This window comes from Aulonocara stuartgranti (genome assembly GCF_965226115.1).
Source record: "Aulonocara stuartgranti genome assembly, chromosome: 15".
In the NCBI taxonomy this organism is placed as follows: Eukaryota; Metazoa; Chordata; class Actinopteri; order Cichliformes; family Cichlidae; genus Aulonocara; species Aulonocara stuartgranti.
In genome coordinates this window covers 30160001-30185233 of record NC_138951.1, presented here as the reverse complement: position 1 = coordinate 30185233, position 25233 = coordinate 30160001, and the positions used below count along the sequence as shown (strand labels likewise).

Below are 25233 nucleotides of genomic sequence, written 5' to 3'. Positions count from 1 at the left end.
AGACAGTATTTCGAATTTTGTTGTTCCACTGGAATTTATTCAATAAAGAAAGAAACTGAAATTTTACATTCGCCTTAGTGACTCATAATCATAAGTCATAGCGCTGTGAATGAAATATGGTTGTGGTAGACTGGCAATTTAGGAATGGACAAAATGCATACGGCATACATAAATTCAATTAAAAAAAATTTAATTTAAAACCGACAACAACATTAGTGTTGAGATTTGGGTTGTGAGAGCCACCTCAGAAGTTCACTCTGACACCTCTGCCTTTCTAAATGGAGTGACAGTAACTGCGTGTGTATATGTAAGTGTATAAAAACTGCAGACAGTAAGATTAACAGCAACAGTATTTTGTCTATATCCGCCATTGTAGAAATTCATCTCATGTAAACAATAATGTGGCGCACACCTCTGATATTGCGTGACTAAATCTCTGTTTTCCTCGTCCACATGTAAACGCAAAAACTGAGTTTTTTCAGTGATCCAAAACGCAGTTTAAGTGTGGATGAAAGACCCAAACACATAGAAAAGCTGTGTTTTCATAAATATCCTTGTACGTGTGGATGTAGCCCAAGGCTGGCTATGGGAACACGACATGTCACCTCTCTGTTGAAGGAAAAGCCTGAAGTAGTGTGTGAGGTCAGAGGGATACTGGTTAAGTGTAGTCAGGCTTGTATCTTCCTGTCGTAAATTCTTCTATTTTTGGCTTGCAAGTTGTGATTCGTGGAACTGATGTAAACATGGCGACGTTACCGTGATCCTATTGGCTCAAATGATTGAAAAGATCAATCATGCAAATTGGCCAATACAAAGTTACAGCCCCTCAGTTTAAAGGGAAAATGGACATTTCCAAAACTTGATAATGCACGAGAAAAAAAATGCCCAATGTACATGAGTTTGTTGATAATTCTTCAAGAAATATATAAGAAACATACATTTTTAGGCATGTAAATAAAGTTAAATAATTTCTGCTGTTCAGTACCTAAGAAATTTCAACTGACAGGTGGTGCCAAAATGGGCTGAATGGTGAAACACCTGGCTATCTATTCATTAAAAGTGCTATAACTTTTCACTGTTTCAGTTCGGAAGCACAAATTTCACATGTTCATATGTTGATTACTGGATTTCTGGACTTGTCTTCCGAAGCATATTTTCAAAGTGGTCATATGCAATCAAATCAAAAATAAATTAGGTGGGGAAATAATCTATGTTGTAAGTTTCAGCCTCAGTAACTTTGACACGGTGACAAATGCTATAATATTTACACCTTTGATGAAATCTCACAATTGTTAGCTTTATTTTGGTACCAAAATTGTTTATATAGAGCTTGTATTTGCAGAGAAATACTCTATTCAATTTGTGCATGTCATTTTCGTGCAGGGACATCAGAAAGATACCCTGGGTATGTTGAACTTGCTCTTTAGTGAACGGCTCATATCTGCATCTTGCTTCATTCTGCTCATTAATAAATTGTTCGATCACTTTTGAGCCTCTGAAAATGGGAAACTGTATGCTGCAAAAAAGGCTGTCATTCCTAAGTTTACACCTTTTGAATCAGAGCTGAAAGTATGCACATAAGTTACATCTTTATTGCTTGATTAGAAATAACTTGTGGTGGTGTATAAAAAAAATTGTAACTGTCACAAGCTTGACTTAGCTCTAAATACAATTGGGCCAAAGGAACATTATTCACTGTTGCAATACAGAAAGATTAAGATGTATTTTTGAAGACATGAGAAGATTATTTCAAAAGAAATTCTAGACCATAGCTATTTCAGCTTGTTGGTATGCAAAAAGAAGACAAATGTAATAAAAATCAGCTGCTCCACCCCCAGCCTCTGCTTCTGTCTCTTCCCCTCAATCTCTCCATGTTTTCTTTGAAATGAGGACAGAAACTGTAGGGTGTGGGGATGCTCCAGAGAGCTCCATAGAAAATGTATTTGCAGCTCTTGGTGTTGGCCAGCCAAAAATGCTTAAGCACTTTCTTTTATGGTGGGATGTCAAATGGATGTGTCATGCTTCATGAAAATAATTTGTCAGTTCTGTTTCTGTTACCAGCTGTGCATTCTCTGTGTGTGTGTGAGCTTGAGTTACCAAGCCATGTGTATTGGTTTATATTTGATATAACAAATATCCTTGTATATTTAGTAACATCTGTGCACGTACAGTATGCATTTGTTTGGACACAAGAGTGCATGCCTTTACTCTTCTTACTGTCTGTAATTTTACATAACTACATTTAAATGTGTGTCTGTGCATATATGTTATTGTGGCAAATCTATTTAGTCAAAAAATGGACATAAGATGTAGAAATATTAGTGTTTATCTGAGACTTAAAAAAAAGGAGGTGTTCAACAGACAAAACATAATGGCTTCTCGAAAACCTTTTTTCTTTTTCTAGCTAACATTGAGTATCTTCCCTCTTCTGCCTCAAAGGATCCCGGGAAATGCAGTCCCCCAATGAAAACATACAGTAAACGCTCTTTCTTAGCAGAAGCCCAACTCTATAACCAACAGCTCAATAAACATATGGCTAGCAACAAATCACCCACAATAACCAAAATATGCTGTCATCAAATCAAATCAAATAAAGTTCAACAAAGTCACAACATATGTACTTATCCAGTAGTGAACCAGCAGAGTACATTTTGTTGTTCGCTGTAAGAAAGACAACTTCCTTACTAGTATCATATTGTAACTTGTACAGCACTTTAGGAGCACCTTTGCACTTTAGTGAAAGCATTTTAACTGGCACTTTATTTTACATCGCACATCGCATTGATTTGCACATTATTTATTAAATATTTATTGAGTATTTTAATAACTAGAAGGTAGCCTTTGTTCCAGGTCCTCATTAAGAAGTGTGGTGGTTGTCTGTGAGGAGGACAGAGTTGTTACTGGGAGCAAATAAAGTCTGTCAGGTCTACTATTAAGGAAAACAAAGTCTAGAGGTAAAGGTTGGCGCAAAGAAATTGCTGTTGAGATGTGATTACTCACCTGTCTTTTCTGTAGGGTCCAGGGTGTTTGGGCAAATGTTTCCCCAAGGGGCCAGACACCATTTAAAGGTTCCGGCAGAGGCCATGGGTTAAGGGAGTGTGGGGAATCTCTCTCCATGGGTTTCATAATAGTTGTGGTGTATGGTTAAAATAAAAATAAAAAAATCATATGAGAATGGTAAAATGTATGTATATATTTGTTTATTAAAAGGGTGTGTTGTAAAATGTTGGTGAAATGTCAGAATTTGGAAAACTCACCTGACAGTAAAAATAATGGTTTAGTCCTAAACATCTGAAAGTATTTAAGGCTGTCATTTGTCATTAGACAGGACAGTGTTTGTCAGTGCTCTTAGAAGGCTTGACATGCCAGTGATTGTCATGGCTATAGAGATACGTGGGCAAGTAAATGCCTCTTGCTTCCGCCATACTGTGTCTCCGTCGTTGTCAAGAGATTTTTGTTTTTATATAATTTGACCAGCTTCATGAAATGTGTTTTTCTGTTGTTTAAGCAATCTAAATGTCTTATATACCTTGTTTAAAGGCTGTAATCCCATAGATAATAAGCAGATTTACGGAAGTAGCAGTATGCTTCGTCAATATGCTAGCGGAGGAGATTATCCCCACTGCGAGAGTCACCACATTCCCAAACCAGAAACCGTGGATGGACAGATCGATCCGCACTGCAGTAAACGCCAGGACCGCCTCCTACAACGCGGGTCTCGCCACTGGCGATATGAGCGCCTACAAAGCGGCCTCATACGGCGTGCAGCGTGCGGTGAGAGATGCCAAATGCCGGTACCGGGAATGTGTGGAGTCCCACTTCCACCAGGGCGACACACGGAGTATGTGGCATGGACTACGCACCATTACGGACTACAAAGCCAGGGACACTGCGCTGATCAATGCTGACTCTGCATTCACCAACGAGCTGAATCAGTTCTACGCCCGTTTCGAGGTTAGCCAGGCGGCTAATGCTATCTACCGCCTGACTACCGAGGACAGTGACGTCATCAGCGAGAGACCGGTGACCAGCATCGTGGAGCATGATGTCCGAGCGGCACTGAGGAGAGTGAACACAAGGAAAGCGGCGGGGCCAGACGGCATCACCAGCCGTCTGCTGCGCTGCTGTGCTGACCAGCTAGCAGGTGTGTTCACTTACATCTTCAACGAGTCCCTGGCGAAGTCTGTGGTCCCCACATGCTTCAAAAGATCCACCATCATCCCTGTGCCCAAGAACAGCAAACCCTCATCCCTGAACGATTACCGGCCAGTTGTACTGACCTCGGTAGTAATGAAGGTGTTTGAGAGGCTGCTGAAGAACATCATCTCCTCCTCCATCCCAGACACCACAGATCCGCTGCAGTTCGCCTACAGATCCAACAGATCCACAGAGGATGCCATCGCCCACGTCCTACACACCACTCTCAGCCACATGGACAAGAAACAGGGTAACTATGTGCGAATGCTGTTTGTTGATTACAGTTCAGCGTTTAACACAATAGTGCCCTGCAGACTGTTCACAAAGCTGAGGGATCTGGGACTTAACAGCCGTTTGTGTGCATGTGTGTTGGACTTCCTCACTGGCAGAACTCAGGTGGTGAGGGTGGGCAGGTGCTTCTCCAACAGCATCACCATCAACACAGGAGCACCTCAGGGATGTGTCCTCTCGCCACTGCTCTACTCCCTCTACACTTCAGACTGTGTGGCCACCCATGGCTCCAACACCATTGTGAAGTTTGCTGACGACACAGTGGTGTTGGGTGCCATCTCCAACAACGATGAGATGGCCTACATGGATGAAGTGAAGAATCTGGCATCGTGGTGCCAGGACAACCACCTCCAGCTGAACGTCAGCAAGACCAAGTGGTGGACTTCAGAAGGGGTCAGCACAGAGACTACAAGCCCATTATCATCAATGGAGCTCCAGTGGAGAGGGTGCAGTCCTTCAAGTATCTTGGTGTCCACATCTCCTCAGACCTGACATGGGCTGCCCACATTCAGGTCCAGACCAAAAAGGCTAGGCAGCGCCTGTATCACCTACGACAACTGAGGAAGTTCAGGGTCTCTCCAGAGATCCTCAGGATTTTCTATACAGGCGCTGTGGAGAGCATCCTCACACAGAACATGACATCGTGGTTTGGGACCAGCTGTGTGAAGGACCAAAAAGCTCTCCAGAGAGTGATCCGTACAGCAGAACACTGCTGCAGGATTGCTCTCCCCCCGCTTCAGGACACCTACACCAGGAGATGCCGGACTAGAGCAGCGCAGATACTGAAGGACCCGTCCCATCCTGGCAACAAACTGTTCCAACTTCTGCAATCTGGTAGAAGGTTCTGCATCATCCGGGCAAGGACAGAGAGACTCAAGAGGAGCTTCTATCCCCAAGCCATCCGGGCCCTAAACACACACACCCGCCCTCTCACATCATCTATAATTGACTGAGTCAGGACTCTTCCAGACACTAAACCACTGGCGTGCACAGATAGAGACGAGGTGGTGCTGAAGCACTTGCCCTTTTGCCCTCAGTCCAAAAAAGTGCCCTTTTGAAAGACGTGATTTTTTATTTTTTTAAAGCTGCGCGATTTAAAAAGGTGTGAAAATAATGGCTTGATTTGTGCCCCTTCTTCAAAGACACCCGAACCCTGTCGCTTTTTCACTGTCACCGTGTCACGTGAACACGCTTGCAGTTCATTTGTTGTGAGGCGTGTAGCAGCGGCATGACATAGGACTACTTGGAGTAGGCATAGTAGGCTAACTATAGCGACTGGGAGCCACGGCGGACAACACGGCAGCTCTTTCCCTTCCCAACCAGTCAGGTAACCCATGAATCGAGTGAAATTATTCTGTTTGCCCTCTAAGACCAACCTGCAATTGTTTTGTTGTGAAGTAGCCTGTCAGAAACTGCACATGACAAACTTTGCCAGCTTGCCCCCTCCATCCATCCATATGGATAAACAAAAAAACGACACATTTAAAATGTAACCTAAACCATTTAGGCAACCCCACTCTCCATCAATTCCAACCTTTTTGCATACACTATTGAAAATATCACGTTATGCTATAGGCTACATGCCGTTAGGCAGAGGGCTCTTTTGAGCCCATTTTTCGTTACAAATTTTAGGATGATCTCACGGAAATCTGTGAATAAATACAAAGTTTTCAAACTGAAGTCAGTGACGGGAAGACATCACACTTTTTAGAGATGGAACTGCAGAAAAACCTAAAACCTTGACATGATTATGAATAATAGAATTATGGACGTTTCTCCGTTTTTGTGGATTAGCCTTTCCATAACTAACGTCAACTACTGTCCTACTTTGGTAAGATTGAAATTAATGTTTTTGACTGTCTTTAGTAGGTGTCTCCTGTGAGAAAGTTAGAACACCGTCCAACTGTCTAAAGATGCAGTCTTTAGCCTAACTGGTTGTTACTGACTCAGCGATGCTCGCAGACATTTACGCACTGTGTTGTGACCTGATTGTGACAGAACAGTGACGTTGTTATTGGTAGTTTGAAGGGTACGGTGTTGGGGGTGGTGCATGTTAAAAGTTTTGAGAAGCACTGGTTAGACATGTTAATTTTTTTTGGTGTAACATATTGGCAACATTAACACATTAATTTGCTAAAGGAAAAATAGGCAGTTCCCAATTGCCTGTGAAAACGACCATTCTGCCCTGTTCTTGTAATGACCACAGTCAGTCTTATTCGTTCTCATACATTTTGGTCTATTTATTTACTAATTTCAGCAAGCATAATGCCTAGGAAAGAGAGGCTGAGAAAGGAGAAAGAAAGGGATCTACAACAGGCAGCCCAGGGAAGCAGTTCTCTGCTCTCCTGGATGAAAGCAAAGGAAAATGAAGATGAAAGGTCAGAGTCAAGGGCAGAGACAGGTTCTATTTTAATGTTTTAATGTAACCTGCTCCTTGCAGTTAATTCTATTGAAAAATCTTAAAAGCTGTTCACACTTAGTTTTTAATGAACTTAATCAGCAGGCATTGAGCTAACTATTATTTTGTACCTACGAAAGTTATTTCTATGTTACAAGACTTGCAGTATGGGTTATTATTAAAACGATCTGTTTAAGCTTATTATTATGATAAATAATAATACTATTATTATTATTGCTCCATTGTAGTCAGTCACAGCAGGGAAGCAGCTCTATGCCATCTACCAGCATAGCAGAAGAGGGAGATATAGAAACAGATGAAGCCGCGACCAATGCAGCAACAGGTTCAGTTAGGCCTACAGACACTGATGTAGTGCTCTCTGAAGACCACAATGAGGAAGAACCGATCGATCACATAATGTCAAAGTTAGCAGCTTTACAATACCCAACAGATCCAACACACATCCATACATTTAAAATAAAGCGCAATGACAGATACGTTTCAATGTGCTGCAATGTGGGCCCATGTCAGCCTGATATACCTTACCCAAAAACTGAGGGGAGATCATTCCAGAAACAGTGGTTTTCTGCTAATGTGTGGCTGGAATACTCACCCACTGCTAATTCAATGCATTGTTTTAGTTGTCGGCTTTTCCTCTCGGATGAAAAATATAAAAGCAGAACAGCCTGGACAACTGATGGCATCAGAAAGTGGAGTACTGCTCTTGAAAAAATCAAACAACACTCCAGCGCAGAGATGCACATGACAAGCATGGTTAGATGGATCAATTTCCAGAAAAAGGCCCTTCAGTCTGCATTTGATGTTTCAGACGTAAAAGGGGTGGAAGTTAGAGAGCGAGAGAGGCAGACAAACAAAGAAATCCTGACAAGATTAATTGACCTAACAGTGTATCTTGCACGTCAGGGACAAGCATTCCGAGGTCATGATGGGAGTGAGTCCAGTGATAACCGTGGCAATTTTCGTGAATTAGTCAATGTATTTTCCCGCTACGATAGTGTGCTGAAAATGCATTTGGAAAAAATTGCCACAGTTAAAGCCACCAAGACAAGGCCCCAGGTGTCACTGCTTTCCAACAGAAGTCAAATTGACATCATTGCAGCACTAGGAACTTACATCAGGAAGGAGATACAACGTGAAATAAAAGAGGCTGAAATGTATTCCATTCTACTTGATGAAACCTCTGATGTTTCACACAAAGAGCAAGTGTCATTTGTTGTGCGATATTTTCATCATATGCAAATAAAGGAGAGATACATCGAAGTGTGCAATGTTGATACAACTACAGGCCAGGAGCTGGAGAATACAGTGTTCTTGCTTCTGAAAAAGAATGGCCTAGAGATGAAGAACATGTATGGTCAAGGCTATGATGGAGCAGCCAACATGAGTGGCATGTATAAAGGTCTCCAAGCTAGAATCCGTGCACACAATGAGAAGGCCCTCTATGTGCACTGCAAAGCCCATTGCCTCAATTTGGTACTAGTGGAGGCATCAAAGTCCAGCAAGCATTTTGTGACATTTTTCAACTTGGTGGAGAAATTGTATGCCTTTTGCTCAGGCTCCCCAAAGCGTCATGCTGCCTTGGTCAAATTTCAGGAGTCTCTCTTTCCTGGACAACGTGTTATGGAGCTCCAGCAGCTGTCAGATACTCGATGGGCTTGCAGGGAAAAAGCACTGAAGGCACTTCAGAGAAATTTGAAAGCCATTTTGATGCTCCTTGATGACATCAGTGACAGTGACCCACCTAACCTGGCCCAAGGTGATGCTCAGATGTACAGAAATGCCATTAATTTTATGTTCATTCTCTGCATGGAAATCACCACACCAGTATTCGAAGTCACTGCTTTGGCATCAGATTCTCTGCAGGAAGAAGGGTTGGACCATTCCACTGCCTACAAAGTAATTGATGGTGTGCTTCACACATTGCAAACCATGAGGTCTGAGGAGAAATTTGGAGAGATATTTAGATGTGCATCAGAGAAGGCAGAGAGTTTCAACATTCCAGTACCTACCGTGGTGCCTGGTCAGGAGAGAAAGCGGAAAGTTCCAGTGCGTTTCCAACACAGCACCACAGTGTCTCAAGTAGGTGCTCAGTTTGAGTCAGTGGAGGCATATTTCAGGAGTGGTGTATATTTCACCTTTCTGGACATCATGACTGGGGAACTGAACAGGAGGTTCAAAGGGGACAATACTGGAAGCCCAACGGCCAGAATCATTCAGTCCCTCCAGCCCTTAACTGTGCATGCTAACTGGGTAGGCCCACCAAACCCAGAAGCCATTGAAGCTGTCCACATCCTCTGTGAATTCTATGGAGAAGATGAGGACCAGCTCAAAACAGAATTAAAGGTCTTCCACTCCAGCTTTAGTTCAAAAGACCTCAGAGAAATATTTCTGATACTGAGGGAAAACAATGGCCAGCTGATCTTTCCTGCCTTTGTCAAAATGATTCAGATCTATGCAACACTACCAGTGACAACTGCGACAGTTGAAAGATCCTTTTCAAAGCTAAAAATAATCAAAAATAAACTAAGAAGTTTGTGTGGAGAAGAAAGGTTGTCTGATCTCCTCTTGTTGGCCATTGAGAAAGATGTGGAGATCAATTACAACGAGGTCATCAACATCTACAAAGACATGGCACCAAGAAGGATGCTTCTTTAGAGCCGTACACTCCATTTAATGGACACTTGAGAATATGTATGTATATAGTTTAGAGTTGGATACAGATTTTATCTTTTTGTGGTGTGATTTTTGATTTTTAGAGAATGTTTTGAAATAAAAGTCAAATTGCATTTAACCTGTGCGATTTTTTTTATTATAAAAAGAAAAGGTTTTCCACATATGCAAAAAGTGCCCTTTTTTCCCCCTGGAGCACTTGCCCCCCAAAATGTCTGTGCACGCCACTGCACTAAACCAAGGCACAATGTACATTTCAATTCCTTTAATTTTAAATATGTTTATATTGTCTATCCTGTAAAATAGTCAGATGTCTATTCATATTAATGCACAGAATTCACCTGCTTTTGCTGCTACTACTGCACATTCACCCAATGTATATACTATGCCAACTTCTCTCTCTCTCTCTCTCTCTCTCTATATATATATATATATATATATATATATATATATATATATATATATATAAAAAATGTTCTTCCTCTACACCCCCCCCCAATTGTTTTGCACATGTCGAGGAGCGTGTCAGGCTACATTTCACTGTGTGTTATACTAGTTGAACAGATGTACCGAAAACGATGAAGATCATGAAGACTTCTTTTCCTATTTGTAAGATGAAGATGAAGTGCAGCTAATGATGTAATAACTGAAAATGCGAAAGACAAGTAGTTACTTACTGATGACTAGTACATTTCATTCTCTGTTCAACAGCAGGGACTGTCAAGAGATTTTTGTTTTTATATAATTTGATCAGCTTCATGAAATGTGTTTTTCTGTTGTTTAAGCAATCTAAATGTCTATGTGACTTTTCACCTAATAACTTTTGATGAACTTATTCAGCTACTGAACCATTTCCTCTTTTTGAGAACAAATGTAGAAAGGGGAAATAACCCGTTGCTTTGGGTTTGTGCACAGTCAGTGACGTTGTTACTTTTACACACACACACAGACATGTATAAAAATAAAAGTACGCAGGCAGCAGTGCGCAGTTGCAGGGTGTGTTTGCTGCTCCCCACGCGTGTAAAAACGACTGCAGTCTCTCTGTGTTTTCTAACTCAGGTGTCTTAGCTGAAGAATTACAGGGTGATTTAAAGAAATCCCCTGTCAGTCGTCCTCACTGAAAATGCAACTGTCAATGGCCGCCTTGTTACATTCACCTAAGCAGGAAAGGTAATAGCGACGTGAAACGTCGCCAGTGCAGTGTGGCGTTAATTGCATTATTGTTGCTATATTATACACTTTAGCTTTATGTGCAATGGAAGCACTGCTGAGTGTAACACATTACAGTAACCACATTATTTTTTCTGTGTTGCCACAATGTAATACAGTCCTAAATTCAGGACTCACATTACAGTTACAGTTATTTCACTACGTACATTGCAGTCTTTAAATTACCTGCACAGTAAGTGGATATAATTTTTTTTTCATTTTATCCATTACTGTTTTTTTTGTCACTTTTGAGGGCTACAAACATCAAACATCCTCAAAATCATGAAATTCTCCAGCCTACATACTACTCTGGTAAAGGCAATATGGATCTCTTGGCTCCATGAGATTTTAGGCTACATCCTTATATAGAATAATAGCAAATACAGCAAATGTTAAGTTCCGGTCTTGTCAACCACTCATACACTTCGCTTGGATTAAGTAATCTCTTTTGCCAAGCCTGGCTTTGACCAATATTTTAGTTTAAAATCAGAGTTGGCAGTTGTTAAAATCTCTTTACATCCATCAGGTAGTTGTCAAATTGTTTATTGTTAGGTTTCCACCAACCCTTTAATTATAGAATTTACACCGTTCTGCCATACCCAACACAAAAACTACGAGGCCAAAATCCATGTAAAAGTTGTGTAAAATGTAAATTCCTGAAACTTTCTTGTGGTGTATTTTTGTGTTTTTCTTTGGCTAGTGGATCTTTTTAACTCTCACTGATGAAGATAGATGGGAGATCACATGCTCTATTTTTCCTCTGCCATGTCCCCTCATGGTTGCATCCTTATTTCTTTTATTGTCCTAAAAACTAACATATGAAAGTCACTGTAAGATTACTAAGTTCACTGACAACTAGGTTATAGAGCATTTATTTATTTTTTCATTAGTGAGGACCCTGATAATGCCGACATCATAAAAAAATCCCAGACTGGTGTCAGTCATCCTTTTTAGACATCAGTGAAGAATCCACTGCTCCCACTTTCTGCACAAAAGCCCATCACTGCATGGATTTTTATTGTAATTTTTGTAATTTTAATATCTCCTCAGAAGACTTTCATTCCTTTGTTTGACTGAATCAGTTCTCACATTCACGTTTGTCAAATGCATCACTTCGCCTAAAAATAGGAAAAGATTAGTGTCTTGTTAAGGGCTGGGGAGAAAGTTCATCTCGGTCTGAACTACTGTAAGGTCTACCTTACAATATAAAATGCCTTGAGGCAACTGTTGTTGTGATTTTGCACTGTATAAATAAAATTGAATTGACAATGGCCCTAAGCTCACAGCCGACATAAAGAAGGACTGGCTTCAGGACCCCTCAGTAAATGTCCTGAATGACCCAGCCAGAGCCCAGACTTTAACCCAATTAATCTCTCTGGAGAGTTCTGAAAACTGACTGTGCACTGCTACTCCTCATCCAACCTGAGCTTGAGAGGTTCTGTCCAAAAATCCGATTGTCCCTCAGCCCTCACTGCCATTTTGCTGTTTATTTTTGTCATGTCTCCACTCTCCCTTTTCCCTGTGTGTGTGTGTGTGTGTGTGTGTGTGTGTGTGTGTGTGTGTGTGTGTGTGTGTGTGTGTGTGTGTGTTCATGGGCATTATTGGGACCGGTCTGGTCTCCCGCCTTCTGGCTCACACACCTGGCGTTGATTGCACATCTTCTTCTGGTGACCTTGTCTGGGCTGCTTCATACAAAAGGAATAGTGAGTCAGCCTTTGCTGCACTGTTTCTAGAGAAACATTTAGTGCAGCCTGGCTCCTAACCTTTGTCTTTGTGTTTTCTTGCCTGCAAAATAGAGATTATCACCTGCCTGTCTTTGTGCCCAGGGTTACTTGGAGATTTCCAGACACAGTGTTGTGAGCTGGCTCTAGTGTGGATTTGGGACAGATTTGGATTCTGTTTGGATTTCGAAGAAGTCCTCACAGAGACTGGACTGTACCACTGTTTTGATCTTTCTATACTGTTATTAAGAGTCTCTGTAAATAAATGAACTGCTGTTAACTTGGAGCTCTTCATTTGAGCTCTGCTGGCACATAGGCTCAGGTGTCAAGCTTGTAGCATCATACTCATAGAGAATTGCTGGCAAAGGTGCTTTAGCAAACTTTAGCAAAGGCTATGAATATCTACATACATGTTATAGCTTCTATAAATTTTCAAGAATTTCAAGCAAACTTTTCTCAGTTTGTTATTATGGGGTAGCATGTTATATCAATTTTGTATTATTAAAAAAAAGACTTGCTATATAATTTCACTTTCTTGTAAACTTTACTTGTTACATGTTTACTTGTAACTTGTAAATCCAAAAATTGGCCCAAGACAATGATCCACTGTTTATTAAACATGTACAGTGTGGATTAGTAGAGAGTTGAAAATGGCTTCCTGTTGTGAAACTGACATCAGGTCAACGTGTGCCCCTTTTTCTATTCTTTATCACAGCACCATTGTCTTAGGGAGGCAACAATTCTGGGGGCTAGTCCGGGATTAGCGCCATGGCGGTCAGGTGCTAATCAGCCAAGAATTGCGGGATCCATATCCCTCTGATGAACAGCATTAGTAACAATTGACATCAGGTATCCAGACATGGCCACTCTGCATGACCTACAGTGGGAGATCCTGAACCAGCTTCATCAGCTGACCAGAGTCGCTAACAGGGACCTGCTACAAAAACTTGCAGTTTTGTGTCAAGAAGAAGAGGTGGAAGATGTCCCGGTGAGGATGCGACTGAGGTGGAGCTCTTTGACTTTATCGTTGACTTTCTGCGAAGTAAACGACTGAAGAGCCTCGAAGATCAGGGCATGTTTTGCCTGCTTGCATTTCGTGACCTCATTGATGACCTGCAAACACCCCAGGTAACTGGTGAACTTGGTCAAGCATCTGATGAAGGGGATGCTGTTTCTGTATCAGAGACTGAACCAGCAGTAGTAGCATCAGTAATGAATAAGTCCCAACCAATGTTCCCTCTAAGCTGCGCGCGTGTGCAATTGCGCACTGCTGGCACGGTCTCTGCGCACAGAAAATCTGCGTTGCGCACAAAAAAAAAAATCTAGCCTGAACTGAAATTAAAATTAATACTTTAACAATTCTGTTTTGCAGTGTTAGTCAGTAAGTGACTGGCTGCTCCCATATGGGATTAGAACGATGCCACCTTATCCCATAGCCCAGCCAATAATGCGATTCACATTCGTATATATGCAGCTAATCAACGTTGTTGACAGGAGTGGAGTGAAGCCACGTTAATGACAACGTGTACAACCATGTTTATATTTACTGGGGGGAGAAACGGTAAAAATGGCGTTTTATAAGGAAAACGCTCAAAAGCACTCTCCACCTGTGAGCAAAAACAACACCAAAAAACCCCCACCCTTTCCTATTGGTCAAAAAATGTACCATGTCGACCAATCAAAAAAATGATATGGCAACATGGCATTTAGTTGTTTAGGAAGGGGGAAGTTTTAGGAGTGATGGTGGTGTTTTGAGATGTGAGAGATTTTCAAAGTTTAGCGCAAATCTTGTGTAGTTAGTGTGTAGTGTAGCCAATAGTTTTGTTGTGTGTGTCAGAACAATGAGGCGACTACTGAATGTTACAGATGGTACAGGAGTGATACATCTCCTGTTGTCAGGCCTGTAGGTATCAGGTTGTTGTTCTCCTTTATCTCGTAGTGAACAGAAATAATGTTTTGGAGTGGCACAAATAATTTGTGTGGCATCAAATTTGATGCAGAACACCTGATTGCGCTGTAAATAGTTTGAAATGTTTATTTAAAAAACCGCCTTGGCTGAATTTTTAGGTAAACATCCCTGCCCTTATATACTGTATTTTGCAGACAGAGAGTTACAGGACTCTCTCCCAGACCACAGACTCATAATACAAGTCAGGACTTTATTAAAAAAAAGAAAAAAAAGAAAGAAAGAAAGAAAAGAAAGTTGTGTTTTCAAAATTGGAGTTCAAGTTATTTTGTACTTCCAATAGTTTTAACATACTACACAGGTCATGAACAAGATTTTTTTTTTTTTTAATTTTCATTGTAAGTGGGCTAAAGCAGTTAATTAAACATAGTCTAACATAAATGTAAATGCTGTAATTTGATTATTTTAATAAACCATCTAACTTGGATGGATTCGATGCTGGCGTGAGCACAGTGTACACCTATACTGTTGCTCACAGTGGTCCAAGCGACTGCTCAGGGAGTTTGTGTGTTCGCTCAGACACATGAAAAATTAGAGGGAACAATGGTCCCAAGATCAGTGATTGCTGATCCTGTAACTGGTTTAGTAAAGCTGACAGATGTTACCGCATTGTTACCACATAGAGAATTTAAGATACATGGTGGTCAAATCTCAGCCTCAGCCTCTGTTTTGAGTTTTAACTGTCTATGTAAACATGTTGATGAAGGTCTGGGTGAAGAGTTCTCAGAAGCTGAGGTCTTAAGAACGGTGCTCAAGATAATTAAGCCTGGTACCTTTAAGGACATGCTCATGACCAAAGACACATTGACCCTGGCTGAGTTAAAAAGCTTCCTTAAAGCACACTTTAGGGATAAGAGCAGTACTGAACTGTTCCAGGAACTAAGTAACACAAAGCAACATGACAAAGAAAGCCCACAACAGTTTATGTATTGACTAATGGGGGTCAAGCAGTGTATAATGTTTGCTTCTAAACAAGACACAGACTTTCAATATGACAGCAAACTCGTGCAGGGAGTGTTTCTTCATTCACTTTACCAGGGGATGAATGAAAAATGCTCATACATTAGACGAGATCTTCAACCACATATTTCAGACATGAATGTGACTGACGACTTTATACTCGAGGTGATCACAGCTGGACAGTGACAAACAGAATGCCATTCAGGTGCATGCAGAGGTGCAGGCCAATCGCAATGCTATACAAGAGTATAGTGTCATCTTTGGCCAAAAGTTTGGAGAAAGCCCTCACACCGTTAGTGAATGTGGCAACAGAAAACACTTACAACCCTTTGCCACATGTAAAACAGTCAGCCTCACAACCGCAGACCTCGTGTAACCACACCAGCCCAGGACCTCCACATCCAGCAGGTTCACCTCCAAGATCGTCTGAGACCAGCCACCCAGACAGCTGCTGGAACAATTGGTTTGCACAACCAAACAATTTCTGCACAAACTGTCAGAAACCGTCTCAGGGACGCTCAACTGCATGCCCGTCGTCCTCATCGGGGTCTTGACCTGACTCCAGCTCGTCGCCGTAACAGACTTGTGTGGGCAAATGCTCACATTCGATGGCGTCTGGCACGTTGGAGAGGTGTGCGCTTCACGGATGAATCATGGTTCACATTGTTCAGGGCAGATGGCAGCTGAGAATGTCCCAGTTCTTGCATGGCCAGCATACTCACCGGACATGTCACCCATTGAGCATGTTCGGGATGTGCTTGACCGGCGTATACGACAGCGTGTACCAGTTCCCACGAATATCCAACAACCTCGCACAGCCATTGAAGTGGAGTGGACCAACATTCCACAGGCCACAACTGACAATCTGATAGACTCCATGCGACGATGTGTTGCACTGCATGAGGCAAATGGTGGTCACACCAGATACTGACCGGTTCTGGGTCCCCAGACCCCCAATAGTGCACAAAACTGCACATTCCAGGGTGGCCTTTTGTTGTGGGCAGTCTGAGGTACACCTGTGCACTACTCATGATGTCAGATCAGCATCCTGATGTGGCACACCTGTGAGGTGGGATGGATTATCTCAATATAGCAGATGTGCCCACTACCACACATTTGGACTGATTTGTGACCACTGTTTGGGAGGGATGGTTATATTGTGTATCTGGAATGAATTTTAGGTCTCTACGTCCATCCCATGGGGAATGGGAGCAGTAACAAAGGTGTTGCGTTTATATTTTTGTTGAGTGTAGATGGGGTCAAACTTCAAATGTTGTTGGATAGTGGGGCCCAGGTAAGTATTGTGGAAAAATCTTGGGTGCAAAAAGCCTTGCCAAATGTGACAATTAGGCCACTGGAAAGCCTCTTCTCAGACCACCCACTCAAAGTCACTGGAGCTAATGGGACAGATGTACCGTTTGAAGGGTGGATAGAAGTTTTTCTTGAGATCACAAGTAGCAGACATGGCTCAGTTTCTATTCATGTTCCCATGCTAGTAAGTCGAGGAGGGTTGAGCAGCCCGCTATTAGGCTTCAATGTGATACATGAAATGATTGCAGGGGATGGTGATCAAAGAGACGACGCCAACTTAGTGAGTCTCTGAGTAATGCTGAAAGTCTTGTTTCGGTGGTTCACACAAAGCACCCCCTGGAAGAGTCATAATGTCCAGTATTACGAGTTGGAAAGAAGGGACTCACCATCTGCGGAGTCAGATCTGTCAGGTGAAATGCCGCATGAGAGCTTTTTCTGTTGTTTGAGCCGAATGTGGACAGTCGCTTGCCAGATGGGTTGCAGTTATCTCCTGTGCTTGTTGATGTGCCGGCTTGCGCCTCAAAAATAGTGAGAATACCAATCCCGAATTCAACAAGGCATGATGTTTTTTTTTTTTTTACCTCCAAAAGCAGTCTTAGGATTCATTGAAGAAATTGTTGAAAGTACGCCTGTAAACATCCATCCAACTATGCAGGGGCCTGGAGAACCACACAATGACACCCTTCTGTGTGCTACCCAAGCAAGTCCAACCAGTGAGGAACAAAGTAATGGGAAGGAAAATGGCAGGGCTGGCAGTGTGGAAGAAAGATGGCATCCAAATGTTGATTTAGATCACCTGCCTGAGCCTGACCAGAGCACGGTACGGCAAATGCTTTACGAGGAATCAGACGTGTTTGCTCATGATGAAGGAGACATTGGGTGTGTCCCTGGTCTACAGCTCAAAATCAATATGACACTCTAGTTCAAAAAAGCTACAATTCCATTCCACAGCCACTGTTTAAGGAGGTGAAGGAGTATATTCAAAATCTCCTAGCATGGGGTGGATTAGGAAGTCTGTTTCTGCTCTGTGTGTGAAAAAAAAGACAACAGTCTTGGCCTGTGTGTTGACTTCCGTGAGCTTACCACACAATAGTGTTTCAGGCATCATTCCTAGAGATATTAGAGCTGCACAACAAGCAGATCCAGCTATTAAAGAAGTTATTTTTTTAAAACCGAGAGCTTGGACTCCAAATGAAAAAGAGAAAAAAACAATGTCTAAACAGACAGGGAGACTGCTCTGAGTGGAACTAGTTAGAAGTAGAAAATGGACTACTCTACCGAAAAACAAACCAAAACTCACAACTGGTCCTCCCTGAACAGCTCAAATCAGTGGTACTGAAAAGCTTACATGACGACATGGGGCATGTAGGTTCTGAAAGGGTGATCCATCTTGCCCGAGAACGGTTCTATTGGCCGTACATGCAGCAAGATGTGGAGGAATGGAAAGATCATCTGCCTCAGATCGTGCACGCATACAATTCCACAAGACATGAAGCAACAGGATACTCTCCATTTTTTCTCTTTTATGGTAGGACTCCACCGCTGCCAGTTGACCTACTTTTTCATCAAGGGAAAGACACTGAGGCACATAACCAACAAATGTTTGTCCAAAAGTGGGCCGAGAGGATGTGAGTCGCTTACCAAATAGCTGCAAATAACAGCCAACAGTCCTCAGCCAAAAGCAAAAAGCAGTACGACAGACATGTAAGAGGTATCACTCTCCAGCCAGGTGACAGAGTACTGATGAAAAATTTGTCAGAGAGAGGGGGGCCAGGAAAATTGCACGCCTATTGGGAGAAGATAGTACATCGCCTGGTGGAGATGGACCAGTCTATAAGGTATAGCCAGAGCCATGAGCCAGGATTCCATGCTACAGGCTTGTGAACCCTCAACAACAACAACGACCTGCTATTCAACAGGAGCACCCTCAGCAACAGGAAACTGTCATTCCAAAGCAGGATTCTCAAAGTCAGCCCAAGCTATGTGCAACAGCAAGAGAGTTCTGTGCTCTTGACAGGCCAGAATATGGGGGAGAGCAAGATGTTGTGGAGGCTGAGGAGTTAGCAGAAAAGAAATGGAGGAAATGGATGGAGAAACTAGAGAAAATGACTATTTAAGCAGGTCACAGAGGAGGGGAAGACCAGCGGAAAGACTCACGTACAACGCACTGGGTCAGCCATCATACTGCCACTGGAGGGCAGATATGAACACCCTTTCAGCTAGCCAACCCTGGATGTTGACACAAGGCATCCCATCATTCTTTCACCCCATCTATTCCCAGCCGTACTACCACAATGGCTCCACACTCATACATTGATGGGTCCACACATGAAGAAACAAATGTCAGGAGACATTCTTTTAAGTGGGGGAGAGTGTAGAGAGTTGAAAATAGCTTCCTGTTGTTAAACTGACATCAGCTCAACGTGTGTCCGTTTTTAAATTCTTTATCACAGCACCACACGTTGTTAAACAGGAAACCAGTTGCCCCTCTGGTCATCGTCTTAGGGAGGCAACAGATGCGTGTGGGTATGTGAGTGTGTCTCTTTGTTTCATTACTTTCATTCTTGGGCTCTTTGAACCAGTAAGACCTGCTCTGATTTCCCAGTGTGCACAGGACAGCTCTCCTCCACTTTTCTCTAATGAAGAGTGAACACTCAACAAATAATGATGTGGTCTCTAACACAAACACGGGCATTTAGCTTAATTTATGCATTTCTATCTATACTCTGCACTACGCACAGTGCAGTCAGTGATGAAAACATGAACTCTCATTAGCTTCTGGATAAACACTCTAAAGTCTGATTCAGCCAGTGGTCCTGCAGCCCTCGTAGCTGTCATTAGCTCAGCTGCCTAAAAATAGTGGTGTCACATTATTATGGATTGCCTCAGATATTTTCGATTACTGGTTTTAATTTAGAAACCTTTGACTACGGCTTTGGTGAAACTGCTAGTTGCCATCTGTTGCACACACTTATCTAGGAATGACTATAGGATTCATTTGACACCAGGGGCAATTCTAGGATCAGAGCTTTAGGGGTGCTGAGCACCCAGAGAGCTGCCCATCCAGACAAGGTAAACTTTACTCGCCACGATGAGACGTCTTCCCTGTCTCCGTCAGTCCCTGCATCCTTAAATGTCTCCAGTTGTCCCGAGTTCCCTCTGATTGTCTCCTTGGTGCATTTAAACCCCTGTTCCTCCCTGTCCTCATCGTCTGTTGTCTTCATCTCCATTATCAGTCATCATAATTTCCTCTCTGGGAAAGTCTTCAAATTTCTTTATTAAATTATAAGATTCTTAAATTCACCAAGTCTCTCTGTGCCTGGGTCCTCATCACAAAACATGACATGATAGTTTTGTACATTTTAACACAATTCAATCCCCATATTTGTGAAAGAAAAGCAAAACACTTTTTTGAAAAGTCTGTAACAAAACCATCAAATCTGATAATGGTTATTTAAATGCTGCCAAAGAAGAATGGATTGGAATTTAAAAAAAACCCAAAACATATCCTAACCTTAATTACTGCGGGAGAATAATGAATGATGCTCACAGTGAGTAAAAAGTAAACTGAGTGCATTTTTTGGACAGAGATTCACTTTTAATGTGTATGTATAATATAATACAGATACATAAAAATACACTCCAAAAATAGAAGTCCTTGAAATGTACAAAATATTATTAAAAAATTAGAAAAATGGAGACACCTTGGCCTATAGTACAATGTATACCATAGGTGTCAAACTCTGGCCCACGGGCCAAATTTGGCCCGCAGCCTAATTACATTTGGCCCGCGAAGCCATACCAAATTACTATTAGAGCTGGCCTACTGGTATTATACAGCTAATATATATATATTGTTTAGTATTAAGCTTTGCTTGTTCCATATTCAGTTTTTCAGCAAAACATGTTTGAGTCCATAAGAAAAGATTCATTCTTATATCTGGAGGAATAAATATATTTCAATAAATATTAACGTTAGCCCACGACTTTGTTCCAGTTTTGAATTTTGGCCCACTGTGTATTTGAATTTGATACAATGTATGAAAAGATCTTTACTGCAGATACTACTATGGCTCTGCAGATTTTTTCTTTTCTTTTAACCTATGTCGCCTCAACTTGAGGTTGGTAAATCTGTCTATCACATTTTGGTGGTCAAGTCTCTCAAGCATCTCTTTCTCAACTGACATCACAGCCAGGTGCTGGAGTCTGCTTTGACCCATGGTCCTTCTCAGCCAGGTATGGAGCTGACTCAAGACACTAAAAGACCTTTCACAGCTCCAGCTGCTAACTGGGTTTGTTAGGGCAACCTGAATAACAGTTTTCAGTGTGGGGAAGATCTGATTATCCAGAAGATTGTACAATGTTAACATATCTGGAATGGCACCAGCCTCACTCTTGAGCTTCAAAAAGTTTTTGGCAACCGTGACTTCCTCTGACTGAAGCTCAATATAGTAATGCAGTGCCAGGGCTGACAACCCAGTTTGTTTTGCAGATTCTGTATAGCAGCTTTAATATAGGGAGAACACAACTTCCAGATTGTACGAGTAAAATTAGTTGTTGTTTTTTTCTTTGCCAGTTTAACAGTTTTGTCACAAACAAGGATGCGGTGGACTCAAAAGCAGACTCAATTGCTCGAACTATGTATAATTTATTAGAAGGAACAAAAACGTGAACAGAACTGGATTTAACAGAAACCATTCGCAGAAACTAAGGGAAATCCGTGGGCGGGGAAACAGGCGTAGAGCACAGGGAGAACTCGAACGGGAACTTTCTGTAAACACAGGAGAAAGGTGTTACTGAGTGACAAACGAGTAAGGGACAGAGGTATGGAGTGCCAGTGGATAGTCTTGGGCTTACTTGGAGACCCTGGTTATTAAGCGGGGAAAAAGGCTGCCATGGGAGCATTCCAGAGAGGATCGAGAGTGGGGAGAGTCCGGTCCAGAGTCCAAGGAGGTGGAGAGTATGGACTGAAGGGCAGGCTGAGAAGAAGTTGTGTATGTGGTCCTTGGGTTCCGAGCAGACGGAAAAACAGGATGGAGACGGAACCAGCACTACTGGTGAGTGCGACGGGTGATGAATCTGAAGAATGCAGGAGACAGAAAACACATTAAACCATGATCCAGGTATACAGAGTCTGAGCACAGAGGAGGCCAAGTTTACCACAGATGGTAGCAGGACGAACAGGCGAGGAGTGGCAGGCAGTGCTGGCTTAAAAACCCTCTAGGTGGAGCCCCGGAGATTGAAAACAGGTGATGAGCTGGCCAACTCCACCCCAAAGGACGGATGACAGGAACCTGGACCATGCCCGACCAGACACTCCCACAGCATATGACAAGTTTCTGTTTTGCCTGTTAGTACTCCCTGTCTGTTTTCTTACTTGGTTCTTCCTAAACTTGTACTTTCTCCTCATGTTCTCCTCTTTCCTCTCTCCCTCTTTGGACTGACAATCATACACAAATAGATTGTATTCAATTAGATTAAAAAATAAATACTATTAAGATCACTAATAAAAAAAAAGTCCTCTCTCAGTACTTTCAACCAAAAGGCAAATAACCAAACCACATGTACATCTAATAAAGGATATAAATATTGAAACACTGATCCAACATTATCCTTTATTGATGGATCATTTGATCTTACACTTTTACCTGAATGTGGCTCCTTTTTTTGAAAAACTTCCTCATATCCAATACAAACCTGGCTGTCTCTCTGCACACACACACACACACACACACACACACACACACACGCAGGAGTTATAAGGTTAACGGGCATCCAGTCAGTTAGCTAGTTAGTACCTTGGGTTCAATATTGGCACATGCACATACGACAAAATAACCAGTTTCTCTCATTACATTTCAAACAGGACAGTGGTAACAGCAGCAGGCTACGGATAATGGTAAGTTTTAGATTTTAAATAGGCTGTATACATTTCAATGGGAGCAACAGGACGGTCAAATATCGCTGATTTTACTACAGAGTAGGACAGATTGTAGGGTAGCAAATAGTGATGTGCGGATCGATCCTGAAATAGATTCCTCCGATACCAGTCATTTATGTTCTAGAATCGATTCTCACATTATTAAAATATCGAAAGAAACTATAACATTCGGATTGTCTACATTCAAAGGAACTACTTCCTCTTCCGCCTTTCATAGTCATGTGCGAAATACGGCTGTATAAATGTCTCACAACAATGGCTGAGCGTAATTGTGCGGACGTATTTTACCTCCACAAACAGCTGAGACATGGTTTGCGATACATGTGGCAAAAAAGTGCTCCAAGAGTGAGGTGTTGTGGCTATACTTTCCCAACCTTGAGACCTCAGAATTAGGGAGACATTCAAAAGGGCTGTTGGGGAGGGGGGTGATAAATACATTTTACAGTGTTTATTTATTGGATAAAATACGTTAAATGTCACCGTTATTATTAGCCTGTCCAGAAACAGCGGGGGTGTCCAAATTCAGAGGCTGCTTCCACCTGAGGACCCGCCCTTTGCGTCTAAAGAAAGCCGGGTAGTACGTCATGAGTTCCCTTGGTGGAGTGAAACTCAGCCGTCTGCTCCTTGCTATCTAAAACAGCAGTCCCCAACCTTTTTTGCGCCACGGACCGGGTTATGCCCGACAATATTTTCATGGACCAGCCTTTAAGGTGTCGCGGATAAATACAACAAAATAAAACTAGTACCGGTACCGAAAAAAAGAAGATTTATTCATAACACACGTGAAAAGACCCAGGAAAACCGAGTAAACGATAAAAACGATAACAAAATAACGCTGAAAACCGATAAAAACCCTTAAAACTATACATTTGACACCTGAGCCTCAACTCTCGCGGCCCGGTACCAAGCGACTCACGGACCGGTACCGGTCCGAGGCCCGGGGATTGGGGACCGCTGATCTAAAATATAACCGGGCGCTGGCGTAAACTCTCGACTGTCTCACACTTTCTTTAATTAGTTTTCTGTTTGATGTTTATTCAGCTGTGTGAAAACCCCGGAGGAACCCACCCGAGGGATTAATAAAGTTAAATTTAATTTAATCTAATCTAATAACTTTAATCTCAGCCAAACAGATTTACTCGCGAACCAATAAAACACTGAAAAAGCCAAACAATAACATTTTTAAGTTATCTAAGTGACTTATATATCATGTTTAACCCGAGTAGCGAAAGGTCGCAGGGGTTTGAAAACGATGTGTCGATCGGCTCAGATATTTGAAGTTTACACAGCTGCATTCTCACCTGAAAGCATGTTAAAAGTTGGGGGTTTTTTGCGACCCAGAAAGAGAAATAAGAGTAATATTAAAACTAAGTAGCTGCCGCCAATGTTTGAAAAATGGAATTGGCTCGGCCGTGCTATGAATTCTGCAATATGGTTTTTCAATTTTGTTGTCCAGGTGGAAATTCGGGAGAATGGTGGCTCTGGAATTCTCCCGGAAAAATCGGGAGGGTTGGCATGTATGGTTGTGGCAACATCACTAACCTTGTCAAACACCTCAGAGTAAATCACATCACAGAATATGAGGTGCGTATGTTGAGACGAACTGAAGAGGAGGAGAGGGACTGGTGCTGCTAGGGCGAGACAGACCTCTCTCATGGAGTCCTTTAGTGCTGCAGACAGGCAACATGTTCCAATGGCGCACAACTTCAGTTGTTTTATTTCTATATGATGAACTCTGCATTATTAAGTGATAAGAACAAGTAATCTGATGTCCTGTAATCATTATGACGCTATAATTTGAGATACAATAAATAAAATGTGTTTTTTTGTATAAAGTATCGGTATCGGATCAGTATCGATACTGATCCGATACCACCCTGAAAATTACTTGGTATCGGATCGCAAAGGAAATCAGTGGTATCGCACATCACTAGTAGCAAACATAGTCGGGAAACACGTTTTCAACACAGCAGGTTACCTGGGTGTAATGTTTTTCAGCTAAAAAGAAACATGGCCTGACGCCTACCTAACTATATAAAGAGTAACTGAAGGTTAAATGCAGCTAATATGTCCTGTTTTAAGCCAGACACTTACGCCTCCGCTCAGCTGCGTCTCAGCCACTATAACTCTGGCAGCAACGGCGCTAGAGCCAGAGCAGGGGAGAGCCGAGCTGGAACAAACCATTTTGGGAGAGGGGAGGGGTTATCTAGACTTTTGTTGTTAAAATGTTACATCTCAATTAAGTACTGTATGCTTTTTATATTTTTATTAGTTTGTCACACAAACAGCAAATATCCTTTGACAGAAGACCACCAAGACAACCGCATTTGCTCATCTAAACTAAATAAATACATGTGGATACCTGTCATATATGGGAGTTGTAGTCTCTAAATATATGAGTTATCTTCATGTGATCACTTTGAGAATCAATTTTTTCATGTGACTCACCAGGTTTAATTATGGCACCTTTAATGCTTAAATATTCACTGTAGAATGGGTAGAATGCCCATTAGGTAATTTGGCCCAGCATCTACAGAGACGTAACTTA

The 25233-nt window shown here is 42.0% G+C and overlaps 1 long non-coding RNA gene across 1 annotated transcript; it reads right to left on the bottom strand.

Moving 5' to 3' along the window:
- Positions 1–21312: 21312 nt before the first annotated feature.
- Positions 21313–22138, bottom strand: LOC309689174. Its single transcript, XR_014271294.1, has 3 exons — positions 21905–22138; positions 21602–21823; positions 21313–21515 (listed from the first exon to the last, which is right to left on the bottom strand). It is a non-coding gene; the product is annotated as an uncharacterized lncRNA (long non-coding RNA).
- Between the last annotated feature and the right edge of the window lie 3095 nt (positions 22139–25233).